The sequence below is a fragment of the Leopardus geoffroyi genome, chromosome B1 (genome assembly GCF_018350155.1).
Source record: "Leopardus geoffroyi isolate Oge1 chromosome B1, O.geoffroyi_Oge1_pat1.0, whole genome shotgun sequence".
Classification (NCBI taxonomy): Eukaryota; Metazoa; Chordata; class Mammalia; order Carnivora; family Felidae; genus Leopardus; species Leopardus geoffroyi.
Window position 1 is genome coordinate 160,383,544 of NC_059327.1, and position 18,819 is coordinate 160,402,362.

Genomic DNA, 18,819 nt, shown 5'->3' on the forward strand with positions numbered 1-18,819 from the left:
ATAAACGTGCATTGTTTTCAGCCACTAACTTCATGGTAATTTGTTTCAATAGCAATAGGAAACTAATACACATCTTGAGAAAAATTATCAAGTTTTCTGTGATCAAATAAATGGGGGAAACATTATTCACTTTATCTCCCCCTCAGTGCCTACAATTTGAGAAGTCCTACAGTGAAGAATTCTGTTTAACTTTGTTTAAACTAGAATTTTCCAAAAGTACTTAACCGTAGACATTTTAAGGACTGTTTAACAGTACTATTCATGGAGCCTACTTTGGGAAAAAATGCTTTAAGGATTTATGCTATGGATAATGGCACCCAGAAGAGATGCAGATATTCATTTATCTAGACTGAAATTCCATCCACTGATGCTGTTTCAGTGAATTATTATTGAGTGTCCATTTTAGCTTTACATTGTGTTAGGTATCGGGATGAGGGAAGAGGAGGTGAGACATAAAGATATAGAAGAAAATATTACTGACTCTAAGGAAATCATCATTTAATATGAGATATGACATATTTACCAAAAACTGTAAACCAGGTAGAAAACATTAGGGTCTGTGTGTATGTGTGTGTGTGTGTGTGTGTGTGTGTATATATATATATATATATATATATATATATATATATATATATATATATATGGGCAGGATGGGCTGTGAAGTTTGGAGAAAAAAAATGAATCATTTCCAGGAAGTTGGGGGTGTCAGAGAATGAATTATGAAGAGCTGGCATTTGAATTTGTCTTTTTTAAAACTGTTTTTAATGTTTGTTTATTTTTGAGAGAGAACAAGAGAGAGAGTATGAGCAGGGGAGGGGCAGAGAGAGGGAGAGACATAGAATCCGAAGGCACAGAGCCTGACACACGGCTCAAACTTGTGAACTGCGAGATCATGACCTGAGCCAAAGTCAGATGCCTAACCAACTGGGCCACCCAGGCGCCCCTTGAATTTGTCTTTTAAGGGCAGGTAGGCTGATGATGATGAGAAAAGAGGGAAGAGAAGAAGGGCATTGTGCAGTGGTGGCATCAGAGTAAGCAACCCTACCTATGACAGGCACTACCTGACCCAAGAACTAAGTTGTTCCCTACTGGGGAAAGACAAGCCTTGGTAAGCCACATCCTTGTCTGTGCAAGAATCAGAATTACAAATTTGCGGGGTGGCAGGGGGGTGCCTGAGTGGCTCAGGTGGTTAAGTGTCCAACTCTTGACTTTGATTCAGGTCATGATCCCAGGGTTGTGGGATGGAGCTGAGCATGGAGCCTGCTTAAGATTCTCTCTCTCCCTCTGCCCCTCTCCCCTGCTCATGCTCTCTCTCTTAAATAAAAAATTAAAAATAAATACATACATACATACATACACAAAATACAACCAAACACTTAATATAAAACTTTGGGGTATTTTTCTGCATGGAATAGACTTTCTGAGACTCCCTAAAATATGTACCTGGTAAAGTTTAGACTACAGATGTTTTTTGCTTTTCCTGGTAAATATTCCTAGTGGTAAGGATATAGCCTTTTTATTGTTCCTTGGACCTCTAAACTTCTGTTCAGAACTGGAGTCATCTGTTGAAAAGTTTCAATGCCAACTCTATGTGTGCGAAGACTAGGCTTTAACAGTAAATGGGAAAGGGGGACCATGTCTGTGCTACTTTAGCTTCCTGTTTCGTGTCAGCTTTAGTCTCCTTGGGAGCAGATACTGTCTCACTGTTTGTTCTTTGTAAGCCTCAACTCTAGAGCAGTGGAGGCACTTGGCATACATTTGTTGAAATGGTGAAAGGATTATCGAAGTGAAATCTTGGCTCCACTCAAACCGATTTAGAAAAAGAATTTTCTTAAACATTTATTTCAAAATGGAAAAGGAAGAGTAAAACATGTGGCATTTTAGAGGTAAGGAATTCAACAGAATTTTTTGGTGGGGGAGGGGCCTTTAGCCCCTAGAAGAAATAAGGCTTCTCACTTTCTGGAAGAGATGCCTGCACTATCCGTAGGCTTGATCCAAAGAGAGTGGTGAATCAAACACTTATTTTATGACTGTTCCTTAAAGAAAGAAAGGGTGGGATTTAGAGGATCACAGGGCTCCTCCCAAGAAACACATTCATGTAGGTGTGACCTCTGGAGATTGTGTGCCCCCGCCCCTGTTTGTCTGGCAAACACCTGCTCATCTTTCAAGGCAGCTCGAATGACAAGTCTGGGAGGCCCTGTGGCTCCCTGTGGCAGTTGTTTACTCTGCCCTTTGTGGTTTCCAGCACTCTGTGCAGAACTCTCTCAAATATCACTAATCGCATTTTATACGGTTATCTGCTTACATATCTGGATTTAATTCCATAAACTTCTGCTAGGGCAATGTTAGATTCAAAGGCAAAGACTCCGGCCTTTAGAAGCTACTTCCTTCTCCAGGAGGCAGACCAGCATACAACTACTTATAATTCTCAGCAACTGCAAGAGAACATAATGCAGAAAGGAGGTAACGGGAGGGAGGGCAGGGTCTTAGTTCATACCCTTAGGTCTTGGCACAGTGTCTGGCACATAACAAGTTCCAAACATGTTAATGGAGGGAGGGAGATAGGAAGAGATGAAAGAAGGGGGGAGAAAGGGAGAGAAGGGAAGGAAATGACAAAAATGCCCCACCCCATCCCTGTCACTGTGCTGAACACTGTCAATCGATTAGTTACTATAAAGGTGCTATTCTCAGGTCCCTGGAAGAGATGTTTTGGAGCAGAGAGTTGATGTTTCAGTCATACTTGGCACACAATACTATACATGATAATCACCATCTGAGGGCAGCAAGTCATAATTTGTCCTGTATTTAACTCTCATCCCACTCCCAGGGGGTCTACAGAACAGAGACTTACAGAGGTTGCGTTCTCTGAAAGCACTAGCTCTATGCCAATTTAATTCTTGGGTTCTGCATCATTAGACCAGCAGGCTTCCTTGCTTCTGCAAAAGGATTTAACTAGAATTTTGGTGCCCTCAGAACTCTGTCTGCCACCCAGCTCCCTATTTCTCTGCCAGTTTCATCTGCACAATGCATCTTGGGTTACATATGGCAGAGAGAGAGAGGAATCTCATTTCAAGCCTCTGCTGTCTGCATCGCACATCCCTCCCTGAGCAGCCTCTATTTCACAGGGGAGAGAAGGGAGGAGGCAGGATGATCTGCCTCCTCAAAAGATGAGAGTGTAAAGTATTTCTCAAATTTTCATCTTCAACAGCTGGTATCATTCAACTCCCTGGGGTGGGGGAGACTATGCTTTGTTGCTTAGCTAGCAATATAATCTCTAGCTATCCTGATGCCAAGGTATCAATTACAGGTTCATTTGGATGATGGGATAAATTGGTGTTGAGACCACTAGACAATGACAGAAATTGGAGGTGGTGGGAAAGGATGCCAAAGGGGGCTGACCTCTATCCTGAAGTACAGTCGAATTCTTCCTATCCTTGCAAATTAAGTAACTTAATTCTAAACTGCTAGTTGTCTCATGAAGAGAAACCCACCCGCAGCAGAAGTGAAGCAGGTATTCCTGAAGGTTTTTCTTCGAGGGCATAATTAGAGAGATGTTAACACTCCTGCAGCATCCCAGCTCTCCCAGTGTTATAACAGGAGGAAATCGGAAAAAAAAACAAAACAAAAAAAAAAAAAACAACGATGACCTGCATTTAAAAACAAATGTTTTACCAGACACAAAAAGTCACATATTATATGATTTCATTTATATTAAATCGCTACAATAGGTAAATCCCTAGCATCAGCAGATGGGCGGTTGTTAGCGGTTGAGGGGAAGGAGAAACGGGGAGTAAGCGCTTCAGGGGTACAGTGTTTTCATTTGGTGGGTGATAAAAATGTTCTGAATGTACTAACTGCCACTAAATTGTTCACTTTATATGAATTTCACTTGAATTAAAAAAAATAAATGTTTTATAATTGAGGGCTTCAGTATTTCACATTGTTCAACAATCTACCGCTGCTGGGGAATAGGGAGGTCTTTATACCCATTCCACAGTGATAAGAGGGATTAGGTAGGTCCCTAAGTTCTAATACTTGTCACCTTTTGGCCTTTCCTACGAAAAGCCTAGTATATTCCCAGAATGTCTGTCACAGGGAAGTAATTCAAATCAATGACCCCTGACTTGCTTGGCCCTTGACAATGAGCAGCAGCAGCAGCAGCAACAGCAAGAGCAGCAACTGATCATCACAGGGCTAGATAATCAAACGTCCATGGGGTGCACCTGTTTACCAGCCTCTCAGCCAGCCGCCCACACTAGACCCAGGTGGCCTAGCTGCATTTGGGGACATGAGACAAAGACTATGGGCCATTTTAATTCAGTAGAAAAATATGAAGACCTTGCTCTTGCCACACTCTTTCAGAGTCAAAGAAAATTAATTTTAACAGAATAGAAGCATCTTTGGAAGAGGGGCAGTTTTTCCCTTCTTGTTTGATACTAAGAAGAATATACGTTTCAACACACAGATCCAAAGCAGTCAGCTGTTAAGTGAAAAGAGAAGCCCACGAACTTAGGAGAAATAAAAACATATTGAGAAGTTAAAAGAAGGGGCTTTGAAAAGAAACTACAAGACTATGTAACATCAAAAAATGGCTAACAACTATATTCATTTTTTTAATTTTTTTTATTTACATTCAAGTTAATTACCATATAGTGCAACAATGATTTCAGGAGTAGATTCCTTAATGTCCTTTACCCATTTAGCCCGTTCCCCCTCCCACAACCCTTCCAGTAACTCTCTGTTTGTTCTCCATATTTAAGAATCTCTTATGTTTGCTAACAACTATATTTAAAAGCAGGTAGGGGACTGCCCAGTCTTACCCAACATCTCCCCCCTCTCACCCCACACCATGCAGTCAGGGCCACAGACAAGTAGGCCTCCCAAGTCCTCACCCAACCAACTTTCTGAACCATTCCATTTGTCTCACATTCTACTTACTTCTTGACATACCTCCAATTTTTCTGGTTTTGACCTTATGACTTTTTCTCCAACCACAGTTTGTCTCACCACCCAGACTTTAACACTTAGCTTTGGGATATTTTTTTTTCTAGACCAAGATCTAGACATTCCTCTGGGAATACTGCCTTTGGTGGCTTCATCCACATTTAGCCTGACCCAGGGATGTCACTCTTCACTGTGACTCACAGAAAAGTGTGCAGTTCTGTTTTCGTGTAACCTTCCCTTTTCTCAGGTGTAACCCTTAAGACTAAGCCTGAAAATAAGGCTCTAGTGCTGATTTCAGATTCACAAATGGCTAGACAAGCTTCATATTAAGAATTTTTAAATATAACGAGAAAGCAAAATACATTCAATGCTTTCAAAATCCCCTGATTCTATTGCAATATGCCAACTGACTCAGAGAGCCATGTTATATTTTCCTATGTTGTGTGAGAAAAACCCATGTGATGCTGTCACAAAATGTTCTATATACCACAGAAATTACAGTATTACTTTCCTGGAAAAATTCCAAAAGGAGAGAAATAGCATCTGTTTTCTATGTTGGTCATGCTATGGAATGAAACGCAAATGGGAAGTAGGTTATAGAGGGGGCATCTATTTTCTCTCTGATAGGAATGCTGAGATAGAGCACCAATTTTGAGCTGTCTTGAGGTTAAGCAGTATGGATGGGGAATGCAATGTTGTATGTGTGCGATTCCTGTCCTTGGCTGGAACAAATCCTTGTCACCTCCATCCTCACATCACTGCCACAGCGGTGCATGTTGAATCGCAATAATCTGGCTCTTCTGCTTACTGATGCTGACTTTAGGTAAGTCACTTAAGCTTTCTGAGCCTATTTCTCCACCAGTGAGACAGGAATAATAACACCTATTCTTTATTACTGTTATGGGTTAAACTGTGCCTCCAAAATGTATACTGAAGTCCTAACCCTCAGTACCTCAGAATGTGACCTTATTTGGAAATAGGGTCATTGTAAGTGTACTAGTTACACTTACAATGTAAGTGTACTAGGGGAGATCATACTGGAGTAGGGTCCTTAATCTAGTATGTCTGCTGTCCTTCTAAGAAAAAGAAAGATGGCCACATAAAGACACAAGCACACGAGAATGACATGTGAGGACAGAGACAGGGACTGACGTGACACAAGCAAACCTAGGAAAGACAAGGATTGATGGCTACCACCAGAAGCCGTGAAGAGGCAAAGAAGGATTCTCCCCTTTATGTCTCAGAAGGAGCATGGCCCTCTCTTGATTTTAGACTTCTAGGCTGCAGAACTGTGAGAAAATAAATTTCTGCTATTGCAAGCCACTTGGTTTGTGGTACTTGTTACAGCAGCTCTAAGAAATGAATACAGTGGGGGAGGTTTATTTATTTATTTAGTTAGAGTGAGTCTGTGTGTGTGTGTGTGTGTGTGTGTGTGTGTGTGTGTGTGTGTGTTAAATGCAGGGGAAACAAACACAGAATAAACCAAGTAGGCCAGAAGAAAACAAGGCCAGAAGGTAATTTTTCTTATGTATTTAAATCAAGGAAATGACCTTATTTTCTCTGGAGCCAACACTGCCTCTCTGAACCTACCTCCCACTGTTGTCCCTCCCCCCTGCTCCAGCTCACCGGAGCATTCCTCCTGTGAGGAGGCTGTGCTTGAAATATCTCACCATGTTCACTCCTTAGGGTCTTTGCATCGGCTGCTTCCTCTGCGTAGAACACACCCAGGGTGAACTCCTACTTCCTGTCTTTCCTCAATGAAGCTGACCCTGGCTCTGCCACTTAAACACTGCAATTTGTACTCCTGTGCCACCCAGCACTCCCAATTCCCCTTATTCAGCAGTTCTTTTTCTTTTTTCCATATTCTTATTGGCTTCTAATAGCCTGGTAATTTATTTTTCTATTACATGCAGTATTTATTATCTGTCTCCCTCTATGCTAAAACATAAGCTCCACGAGGGCAGGGATCTTCATGTTTTTCTCACTTACAGGAACAAGCATCTAAAACAGTATCTAGTTCATAACAGGTGCTTGAAAAAGTTTTTTTTCAAATCCATTATTTATTTTTAATTAATCACTTTGTAATTACAGAAACTGTACATGTGTACTATGAAACATCAGAAAAAATTAAAAACTTAAAATTCCTACCATTCAATAATATCTTTCAAATTATGATAAATCAGAATGATTTATAGCTTCTTTTAAATGACTCACTAAGGAATTCTGTCTCTTTATATATATATTAAGGTTTTTTTTTTTTGTTTGTTTGTTTTTTTTTGAGAGAGAGACATAGACACCATGAGTGGGGAGGGGCAAAGAGAGTGGGAGAGAAAGAATCCCAAACAGGCTCTGCACTGTCAGTGCAGAGCCCAACGTGGGGCTCAAACTCACAAACCTGTGAGATCATGACCTGAGCCAAAACCAAGAGTCGGATGCTTAACTCAGTTGAGCCACCCAGGCGCCCCATATACATTTTTTAAATGTTTATTTATTTTGAGAGAGAGATAGACAGGCAGAGAGAGAGGGAGTGAGAAAATCCCAAGCAGGCTCTACACTGTCAGCACAGAGCCTGACAGAGGGCTCAAACTCACAGATCGTGAGATCATGACCTAAGCCAAAATCAAGAGTTGGATGCTTAACTGACCAAGCCACCCAGGTGCCCCAAGGAATTCTGTCCCTTAAGGAAAAATGTCATGGTATAGATAGCCTCCATATTACAAGATTTGGTATGTGGGTTAAAGGAAATAATGTATCCACATAATACTAATGATTGTCATAACAACTCAGTTATTTTCTTTTGATCTTATCTTTAACTTTCATCCTTTGCACCAACTTCTAAGAAGTAGCATATACCTGTAGACAAGAGAATGGTATAATGTTGTTCTTACAGGGGAGGCACGTGGGGAAGGTCTCCCACTCCTCTCACTCAAGATGGAGTTTCCAAATTCACAGTATCAAGCTCTACGGTCCAGATGTACCACGAGACACAAGGCCACTAACTATTCCATAGAATTTTATAACAGTAACAAAACAATACAGTGATGATTACATTTTTATATTACATCCTCCCATTGGCAAAGCTTTTCATGTGAGATGAAAGAAAGGAGGCTAAGAGAATTTAAGTGACATGTCCAAGTTTACACATCTGGTAAGTAGAAGAGCTGAGTATTAAATCTAGAATTAGAAGGTCATCAGCGACAAGGATCTTTTTTTTTTTTTTTTAAAGTTTTTATTTATTTTTGAGACAGAGTGAGACAGAGCATGAACAGGGGAGGGGCAGAGAGAGAGGGAGACACAGAATCGGAAGCAGGCTCCAGGCTTCGAGCCATCAGCCCAGAGCCCGACGCGGGGCTCGAACCCACGGACCGTGAGATTGTGACCTGAGCCTAAGTCGGACGCTCAACCAACTGAGCCACCCAGGTGCCCCAAGGATCTTTTAACTTGATAGTGAAGTGCATACTATCCATTTCTAAAATCCCATTCACATTAAATAAAATGCTCTTTAGTACTTTCTCCATAAGCTACTTCCCTCCCCATCCTCTAAACAAATGACTTACCTATCTTAAGAGCCAAACGTCCTTTCCTTGCTGGGTAACTGTCCACCAAAATTTTCTTCTTGTAAAAAGGAGATCAGTGGTTAAGTGTTTCAGGAAATGGGATACATTGTTGAGAAAATCTGGGGATCACTGCTCTTGTGAACTGTTGAGAAAAAACAAAACATCAAGAGCTTTATATCTTCAGTCCTCTTGGGAAGCCTTCAAAATGAATCTCTTTTCCATTCTGGCAGAAGTCAGTACAAAGGAGTTTTTGTTTTGTTTTATTTTGTTTTCTGGTTTTCAATTAGGTTTAATAATATTAAACTTTCATTCCTTAGCCTAAATTTATTCTAGACTCTTAAAAGCATTTATTGTAAATTGTTTCTACTTTGGAAGGGACTGGAAAAATCATGGCCATGAATACAGAGGCTCCCGATCCTTCTTATATACAGAATTCTCATATTTATTTCTCATGGTAATTTAGCTAAAATTCAAGGAGCTAGAAGACACAAACTCAACCTAGCAGAGAACTGAAGGCAGTAATCATTAGATTGTTTCCACGCCCCCACCCAGAGGTAGCAAAGGCACTTTTTTATTCAAACACCAATAACAGAATTAATGAGGTTAATGGGCTCTCTGGGGGTAGGGCATGCACAACCTCTTATAAACACTCCAGAATAAAAACTGTGACATAGTGACAGTATATTTTAACTGGAATGGATATGGGAAATATCCAGCGGATAACCCCAGATTCAAATATTCCCTTTGCATAGCCAAAGAAAAGAAAACAACTTTCTGGGACAATGATACAGAAAGAAAGAAATCTCTTCAAATCTTAGGATGACAATGGATGTCTGGCCCTGACCAGGAGCTGATAGTACAGGCTTAGAGAAGGATTCCCAGTTCTGGTTATGAGGGGCTAGTTTGTATCAGACCAACTTTCCACTGAACACCACTAGAAAAGCTAGATAAATATATCTAAAACCTGTTTAAAGGCACTGGAGTGCTACCAAGGTAGCCAGAACATGAGAGGCCAAGATCTTAGGGAGAAGAGAAACAAAACTGAGGCAAGTCATTACACTGCTTTTCCTTTCAAAACATCTACTGATCTTTAAGAGACACAGGGCAAAACTGCTGAGAAGCCAAGGAGAAAGCAGCTGCTTAGAGGCACATAAAGTGAGTGGACCAAAAAAGTACCAGAGCTAAGAATCAAGTCACTTTGGTCCCTCATTAGATTAAGGAGGTCTGCCCTACTCTGACTGCCTATCAGAAGCAAAAGTAAGCTCCATAGAGAGAGACACCATCATCCACAGTATTTGTGATACTTTATACAAAATGTCCTGTATTCAATCAATAATTACTAGGTATACCAGGGAATAGGTTCAAGAAAGAAACAGACAATGAAAACAGGACCCAGAGACAACCAGGGATATTGTCTTTAAAATAACTGTGATTAGTGGCATGCCTGGGTGGCTCAGTCATTTAAGCACCTGACTTCAGCTCAGGTAATGATCTCATGGTTCATGAGTTCAAATCCCACATTGGGTTCTGCACTGACAGCTCAGAACCTAGAACCTGCTTCAGATTCTGTGTCTCCCTCTCTTTGACGCTCCCCCACTTGTGTTCTCTCTCTCTCTCTTTCTCTCTCAAAAATAAATAAAAACATTTAAAACTTTTTAAAAAACTGTGACTAATATATTCGAAATTACAAAGATTATAAAATATTTCAACACATATCTAAGTCACAAAAATAACCAAAAAAACCACAAAAGAGTAAGGATACAAAAGATTTGAATAACACAATTAACAAACTCAGCCTTAGTAACCTATGTAGAATACTGCACCCAACAACCGTGACCACACATTCTTCCAAGGTACACATGAAACATTACAGAAGAAAAAAGAGGGAAGATGGCGGCGTAGGAGGACGCTGGGCTCACCGCGCGTCCTGCTGATCACTTAGATTCCACCTACACCTGCCTAAATAACCCAGAAAACCGCCAGAGGATTAGCAGAACGGAGTCGCCGGAGCCAAGCGCAGACGAGAGGCCTACGGAAGAGGGTAGGAAGGGCGGCAAGGCGGTGCGCGCTCCACGGACTGGCGGGAGGGAGCCGGGGCGGACGGGCGGCTCGCCAGCCAAGCAGAGCCCCCGAGTCTGGCGGGCAAAAGCGGAGGGGCCTGACGGACTGTGTTCCGACAGCAAGCGCGACTTAGCGTCTGGGAGGTCATAAGTTAACAGCTCTGCTCGGAAAGCGGGAAGGCTGGAGGACAAAGGGAGGGAGAGCTGCTGAGCCCCCGGACGACAGAGCTCAGTTTGGTGGGGAACAAAGGCGCTCGCCAGCGCCATCTCCCCCGCCCATCCCTCAGCCAAAATCCCAAAGAGAACCAGTTCCTGCCAGGGAACTTCCTCGCTCCGCGCAAACACCCAACTCTGTGCTTCTGAGGAGGAGCCAAGCCTCCAGCAGCGGATCTGACTCCCTCCCGCTGCCACAGGGCCCCTCCTGAAGTGGATCACCTAAGGAGAAGCGAGCCAAGCCTGCCCCTCCTGCCTCTGTGCACCTTGCCTACCCACCCCAGCTAATACGCCAGATCCCCAGCATCACAAGCCTGGCAGTGTGCAAGTAGCCCAGACGGGCCACGCCACCCCACAGTGAATCCCGCCCCTAGGAGAGGGGAAGAGAAGGCACACACCAGTCTGACTGTGGCCCCAGAGGTGGGCTGGGGGCAGACATCAGGTCGGACTGCGGCCCCGCCCACCAACTCCAGTTATACACCACAGCACAGGGGAAGTGCCCTGCAGGTCCTCACCACGCCAGGGACTATCCAAAATGACCAAACGGAAGAATTCCCCTCAGAAGAATCTCCAGGAAATAACAACAGCTAATGAGCTGATCAAAAAGGATTTAAATAATATAACAGAAAGTGAATTTAGAATAATAGTCATAAAATAAATTGCCGGGCTTGAAAACAGTATACAGGACAGCAGAGAATCCCTTGCTACAGAGATCAAGGGACAAAGGAACAGTGACAAGGAGCTGAAAAATGCTTTAAATGAAATGCAAAACAAAATGGAAACCACCACAGCTCAGATTGAAGAGGCAGAGGAGAGAATAGGTGAACTAGAAGATAAAGTTATGGAAAAAGAGGAAGCTGAGAGAAAGAGAGATAAAAATCCAGGAATATGAGGGGAAAATTAGAGAACTAAGTGATACACTAAAAAGAAATAATATACGCATAATTGGTGTCCCAGAGGAGGAAGAGAGAGGGAAAGGTGCTGAAGGGGTACTTGAAGAAATAATAGCTGAGAACTTCCCTGAACTGGGGAAGGAAAAAGGCATTGAAATCCAAGAGGCACAGAGAACTCCCTTCAGACGTAACTTGAATCGATCTTCTGCATGACATATCATAGTGAAACTGGCAAAATACAAGGATAAAGAGAAAATTCTGAAAGCAGCAAGGGGTAAACGTGCCCTCACATATAAAGGGAGACCTATAAGACTCGTGACTGATCTCTCTTTTGAAACTTGGCAGGCCAGAAAGAATTGGCACGAGATTTTCAGTGTGCTAGACAGAAAAAATATGCAGCCGAGAATCCTTTACCCAGCAAGTCTGTCATTTAGAATAGAAGGAGAGATAAAGGTCTTTCCAAACAAACAAAAACTGAAGGAATTTGTCACCACTAAACCAGCCCTACAAGAGATCCTAAGGGGGACCCTGTGAGACAAAACCAGAGACATCACTACAAGCATAAAACATACAGACATCACAATGACTCTAATCCCGTATCTTTCTATAATAACACTGAATGTAAATGGATTAAATGCGCCAACCAAAAGACATAGGGTATCAGAATGGATAAAAAAACAAGACCCATCTATTTGCTGTCTACAAGAGACTCATTTTAGACCTGAGGACACCTTTAGATTGAGAGTGAGGGGATGGAGAACTATTTATCATGCTACTGGAAGCCAAAAGAAAGCTGGAGTAGCCATACTTATATCAGACAAACTAGACTTTAAATTAAAGGCTGTAACAAGAGATGAAGAAGGACATTATATAATAGTTACAGGGTCTATCCATCAGGAAGAGCTAACAATTATAAATGTCTATGCGCCGAATACCGGAGCCCCCAAATATATAAAACAATTACTCATAAACATAAGCAACTTTATTGATAAGAATGTGGTAATTGCAGGGGACTTTAACACCCCACTTACAGAAATGGATAGATCATCTAGACACACGATCAATAAAGAAACAAGGGCCCTGAATGAGACATTGGATCAGATGGACTTGACAGATATATTTAGAACTCTGCATCCCAAAGCAACAGAATATACTTTCTTCTCGAGTGCACATGGAACATTCTCCAAGATAGATCATATACTGGGTCACAAAACACCCCTCCATAAGTTTACCAGAATTGAAATTATACCATGCATACTTTCAGACCACAATGCTATGAAGCTTGAAATCAACCACAGAAAAAAGTCTGGAAAACCTCCAAAAGCATGGAGGTTAAAGAACACCCTACTAACGAATGAGTGGGTCAACCAGGCAATTAGAGAAGAAATTAAAAAATATATGGAAACAAACGAAAATGAAAATACAACAATCCAAACGCTTTGGGATGCAGCGAAGGCAGTCCTGAGAGGAAAATACATTGCAATCCAGGCCTATCTCAAGAAACAAGAAAAATCCCAAATACAAAATCTAACAGCACACCTAAAGGAAATAGAAGCAGAACAGCAAAGACACCCCAAACCCAGCAGAAGAAGAGAAATAATAAAGATCAGAGCAGAAATAAACAATATAGAGTCTAAAAAAACTGTAGAGCAGATCAACGAAACCAAGAGTTGGTTTTTTGAAAAAATAAACAAAATTGACAAACCTCTAGCCAGGCTTCTCAAAAAGAAAAGGGAGATGACCCAAATAGATAAAATCATGAATGAAAATGGAATTACTACAACCAATCCCTCAGAAATACAAGCAATTATCAGGGAATACTATGAAAAATTATATGCCAACAAATTGGACAACCTGGAAGAAATGGACAAATTCCTCAACACCCACACACTTCCAAAACTCAATCAGGAGGAAATAGAAAGCTTGAACAGACCCATAACCAGCGAAGAAATTGAATCGGTTATCAAAAATCTCCCAACAAATAAGAGTCAAGGCCCAGATGGCTTCCCAGGGGAGTTCTACCAGACGTTTAAAGCAGAGATAATACCTATCCTTCTCAAGCTATTCCAAGAAATAGAAAGGGAAGGAAAACTTCCAGACTCATTCTATGAAGCCAGTATTACTTTGATTCCTAAACCAGACAGAGACCCAGTAAAAAAAGAGAACTACCGGCCAATATCCCTGATGAATATGGATGCAAAAATTCTCAATAAGATACTAGCAAATCGAATTCAACGGCATATAAAAAGAATTATTCACCATGATCAAGTGGGATTCATTCCTGATGCAGGGCTGGTTCAACATTCGCAAATCAATCAACGTGATACATCACATTAACAAAAAAAAAGAGAAGAACCATATGATCCTGTCAATCGATGCAGAAAAGGCTTTGACAAAATCCAGCACCCTTTCTTAATAAAAACCCTTGAGAAAGTCGGGATAGAAGGAACATACTTAAAGATCATAAAAGCCATTTATGAAAAGCCCACAGCTAACATCATCCTCAATGGGGAAAAACTGAGAGCTTTTTCCCTGAGATCAGGAACACGACAGGGATGCCCACTCTCACTGCTGTTGTTTAACATAGTGCTGGAAGTTCTAGCATCAGCAATCAGACAACAAAAGGAAATCAAAGGCATCAAAATTGGCAAAGAGGAAGTCAAGCTTTCGCTCTTTGCAGATGACATGATATTATACATGGAAAATCCGAAAGACTCCACCAAAAGTCTGCTAGAAGTGATACATGAATTCAGCAAAGTTGCAGGATACAAAATCAATGTACAGAAATCAGTTGCATTCTTATACACTAACAATGAAGCAACAGAAAGACAAATAAAGAAACTGATCCCATTCACAATTGCACCAAGAAGCATAAAATACCTAGGAATAAATCTAACCAAAGATGTACAAGATCTATATGCTGAAAACTATAGAAAGCTTACGAAGGAAATTGAAGAAGATTTAAAGAAATGGAAAGACATTCCGTGCTCATGGATTGGAAAAATAAATATTGTCAAAATGTCAATACTACCCAAAGCTATCTACACATTCAATGCAATCCCAATCAAAATTGCACCAGCATTCTTCCCGAAACTAGAACAAGCAATCCTAAAATTCATATGGAACCACAAAAGGCCCCGAATAGCCAAAGGAATTTTGAAGAAGAAGACCAAAGCAGGAGGCATCACAATCCCAGACTTTAGCCTCTACTACAAAGCTGTCATCATCAAGACAGCATGGTATTGGCACAAAAACAGACACATAGACCAATGGAATAGAATAGAAACCCCAGAACTAGACCCACAAACGTATGGCCAACTCATCTTTGACAAAGCAGGAAAGAACATCCAATGGAAAAAAGACAGCCTCTTTAACAAACGGTGCTGGGAGAACTGGACAGCAACATGCAGAAGGTTGAAACTAGACCACTTTCTCACACCATTCACAAAAATAAACTCAAAATGGATAAAGGACCTGAATGTGAGACAGGAAACCATCAAAACCTTAGAGGAGAAAGCAGGAAAAGACCTCTCTGACCTCAGCCGTAGCAATCTCTTACTCGACACATCCCCAAAGGCAAGGGAATTAAAAGCAAAAGTGAATTACTGGGACCTTATGAAGATAAAAAGCTTCTGCACAGCAAAGGAAACAACCAACAAAACTAAAAGGCAACCAACGGAATGCGAAAAGATATTTGCAAATGACATATCGGACAAAGGGCTAGTATCCAGAATCTATAAAGAGCTCACCAAACTCCACACCCAAAAAACAAATAACCCAGTGAAGAAATGGGCAGAACACATGAATAGACACTTCTCTAAAGAAGACATCCGGATGGCCAACAGGCACATGAAAAGATGTTCAGCGTCGCTCCTTATCAGGGAAATACAAATCAAAACCACACTCAGGTATCACCTCACGCCAATCAGAGTGGCCAAAATAAACAAATCAGGAGACTATAGATGCTGGCGAGGATGTGGAGAAACGGGAACCCTCTTGCACTGTTGGTGGGAATGCAAATTGGTGCAGCCGCTCTGGAAAGCAGTGTGGAGGTTCCTCAGAAAATTAAAAATAGACCTACCCTATGACCCAGCAATAGCACTGCTAGGAATTTATCTAAGGGATACAGGAGTACTGATGCATAGGGGCACTTGTACCCCAATGTTCATAGCAGCACTCTCAACAACAGCCAAATTATGGAAAGAGCCTAAATGTCCATCAACTGATGAATGGATAAAGAAATTGTGGTTTATATACACAATGGAATACTACGTGGCAATGAGAAAAAATGAAATATGGCCTTTTGTAGCAACGTGGATGGAACTGGAGAGTGTGATGCTAAGTGAAATAAGCCATACAGAGAAAGACAGATACCATATGGTTTCACTCTTATGTGGATCCTGAGAAACCTAACAGGAACCCATGGGGGAGGGGGAGGAAAAAAGAAAAAAAAAAAAAAAAAAAGAGGTTAGAGTGGGAGAGAGCCAAAGCATAAGAGACTGTTAAAACCTGAGAACAAACTGAAGGTTGATGGGGGGTGGGAGGGAGGAGAGGGTGGGTGATGGGTATTGAGGAGGGCACCTTTTGGGATGAGCACTGGGTGTTTTATGGAAACCAATTTGACAATAAATTTCATATATTATATAAAAAAAAAAAAAGAAACATTACAGAAGTTAACCATATGTGGGTCATAAAATAAGTTTCAAGAAATTTCAACAAATAGAAACCATGGAGTACTTTTCTGAGCTTACTCGTTTGAAATAATAGAGACTCACAAGAAATAGCAATAATAGTAAATTTTTTAAAGCAAAATATAATGTACATACAGTAAAATATGCTACTTTTTTTTTTTTTAAGTAGGCTCCATCCCCAGTGCAGAGCCCAATGTGGGGTGTGAACTCACAACCCTGTGATCAAGACCTAAGCCGAGATCAAGAGTTGGATGCTTAAGGGGTGCCTGGGTGGCGCAGTCGGTTAAGCATCCGACTTCAGCCAGGTCACGATCTCGCGGTCCGTGAGTTCGAGCCCCGCGTCAGGCTCTGGGCTGATGGCTCAGAGCCTGGAGCCTGTTTCCGATTCTGTGTCTCCCTCTCTCTCTGCCCCTCCCCCATTCATGCTCTGTCTCTCTCTGTCCCCAAAATAAATAAACGTTGAAAAAAAAATTAAAAAAAAAAAAAAAAAAGAGTTGGATGCTTAACCAACTGAGCCACCGAGGAGCTCCAGAATACACTTTTAAGTGTACAATTTGATACAGTTTGATAAAGGAAACAGTTGTTTTGATACAGTTTGATAAAGGAAACTGTTGTTGTGTAACCACCAACAAAATAATATAAAGCATTTCCATCACAACAGGAAGTTTCCTCATCCCTTTTAGTCAAATGCCACAACCCAAAGGCAAACCACTGTTCCCATTTCTATTACTGTAGATTAGTTCTGAACCACATACAAATAGACTCATAGAATGTACTCTTTTGCGTCTGGCTTTATTCACACAGCATAATGTCTCTGAGATTCACCTACACTGTTGAGTGCATCAACACTTTACGTCTTTTTATTGCTGAGCCATAGTCCATCGTATGAAAATACCACAACTTATATAAATTCTCCTATGAATGGATATTTGGTTGTTTCCATTTTAGGGCTATTATGAATAACACTGATATAAATGTTCTAGTACAAGTCTCTTTGTGAATATAAATTTTCTCTTGGATAAACACCTGGGAGTGGAACTTCTAGGTTACAGGGTTGACAAATGTTTAACTTTATAAGAAACTCCCAGGAGCTTCTGGGAAGATGGTGGCATAGGAGGATGCTGGGCTCACCGCATCCTGCGGGTCACTTAAGATTCCACCCACACCTGCCTAAATAAACCAGAAAATCGCCAGAAGACTAGCAGTACGGATTCTCCGGAGCCAAGCGCAGACCAGAGGCCCACCCAAGAGGGTAGGAAGAGCAGAGAGGCGGTGCGCGCTCCACGGACTGGCGGGAGGGAGCCGGGGCGGAGGGGCGGCCCACTGGCCAAGCAGAGCCCCCGAGTCTGGCTTGCAAAAGTGGAGGGGCCAGATGGAGTGTGTTCCGACAGCAAGCGGGACTTAGCATCTGGGAGGTCATAAGTTAACAGCTTTGCTCGGAAAGTGGGAAGGCTGGAGGACAAACGGAGGGAGAGTTGCTGAGCCCCCAGACGACAGAGCTCAGTTTGGCAGGGAACAAAGGCGCTCGCCAGCGCCATCTCCCCCGCCCATCCCCCAGCCAAAATCCCAAAGAGAACCAGTTCCTGCCAGGGACCTTACTTGCTCCACGCAAACACCCAACGCTGTGCTTCTGCGGATCCATCCCACCTGCGGGTCTGACTCCCTCCTGGTGCTGCAGGGCCCCTCCGTAAGTGGATGTCCTAAGGAAAAGCGAGCTGAGCCTGCCCCTCCCGCCCCTGTGCACCTTGCCGATCCACCCCAGCTAATACGCCAGATACCCAGCATCACAAGCCTGGTAGTGTGCAAGCAGCCCAGACGGGCCACGCCACCCTACAGTGAATCCCGCCCCTAGGAGAGGGAAAGAGAAGGCACACACCAGTCTGACTGTGGCCCCAGCGGTGGGCCGGGGGCAGACATCAGGTCTGATTGCGGTCCCACCCACCAACGCAAGTTATTCAAGATAGCACAGGGGAAGTGCCCTGCAGTTCCGCACCACTCCAGGGACTATCCAAAATGACCACGGAAGAATTCCGCTCAAAAAAATGTCCAGAAAATAACGACAGCTAACCAACTGATCAAAAACGATTTAAACAATATAACAGAAAGTGAATTTAGAATAATAGTCAAAAAATTAATCGCTGGGCTTGAAAACAGTATAAAGGAGAGCAGAGAATCTATTGCTACAGAGATCAAGGGACTAAGGAACACCCAGGAGGAGCTAAAAAATGCTATTAATGAGCTGCAAAATAAAATGGAGACAACCACGGTTCGGATTGAAGAGGCAGAGGAGAGAGTAGGTGAACTAGAAGATAAAATTATGGAAAAAGAAACAGCTGAGAAAAAGATAAAAAAAAATCCAGAAGTATGAGGGGAAAATTAGAGAACTAAGTGATGCACTAAAGAGAAATAATCTACGCATAATTGGTATTCCAGAGGAGGAAGAGAGAGGGAAAGGTGCTGA

At 42.0% G+C, this 18,819-nt stretch overlaps 1 protein-coding gene across 6 annotated transcripts in view; it reads right to left on the reverse strand.

Moving 5' to 3' along the window:
* The window catches only part of CRACD (capping protein inhibiting regulator of actin dynamics), a 290,463-nt gene that overhangs the window by 140,657 nt on the left and 130,987 nt on the right, over positions 1 to 18,819 (reverse strand). For all 6 annotated transcript variants that reach the window (XM_045473978.1, XM_045473982.1, XM_045473974.1 and 3 more), the window contains one exon: positions 8,502 to 8,643. The gene's annotated coding sequence lies outside the window, so the exon portion shown is untranslated. The remainder of the gene's footprint in view (positions 1 to 8,501; positions 8,644 to 18,819) is intronic.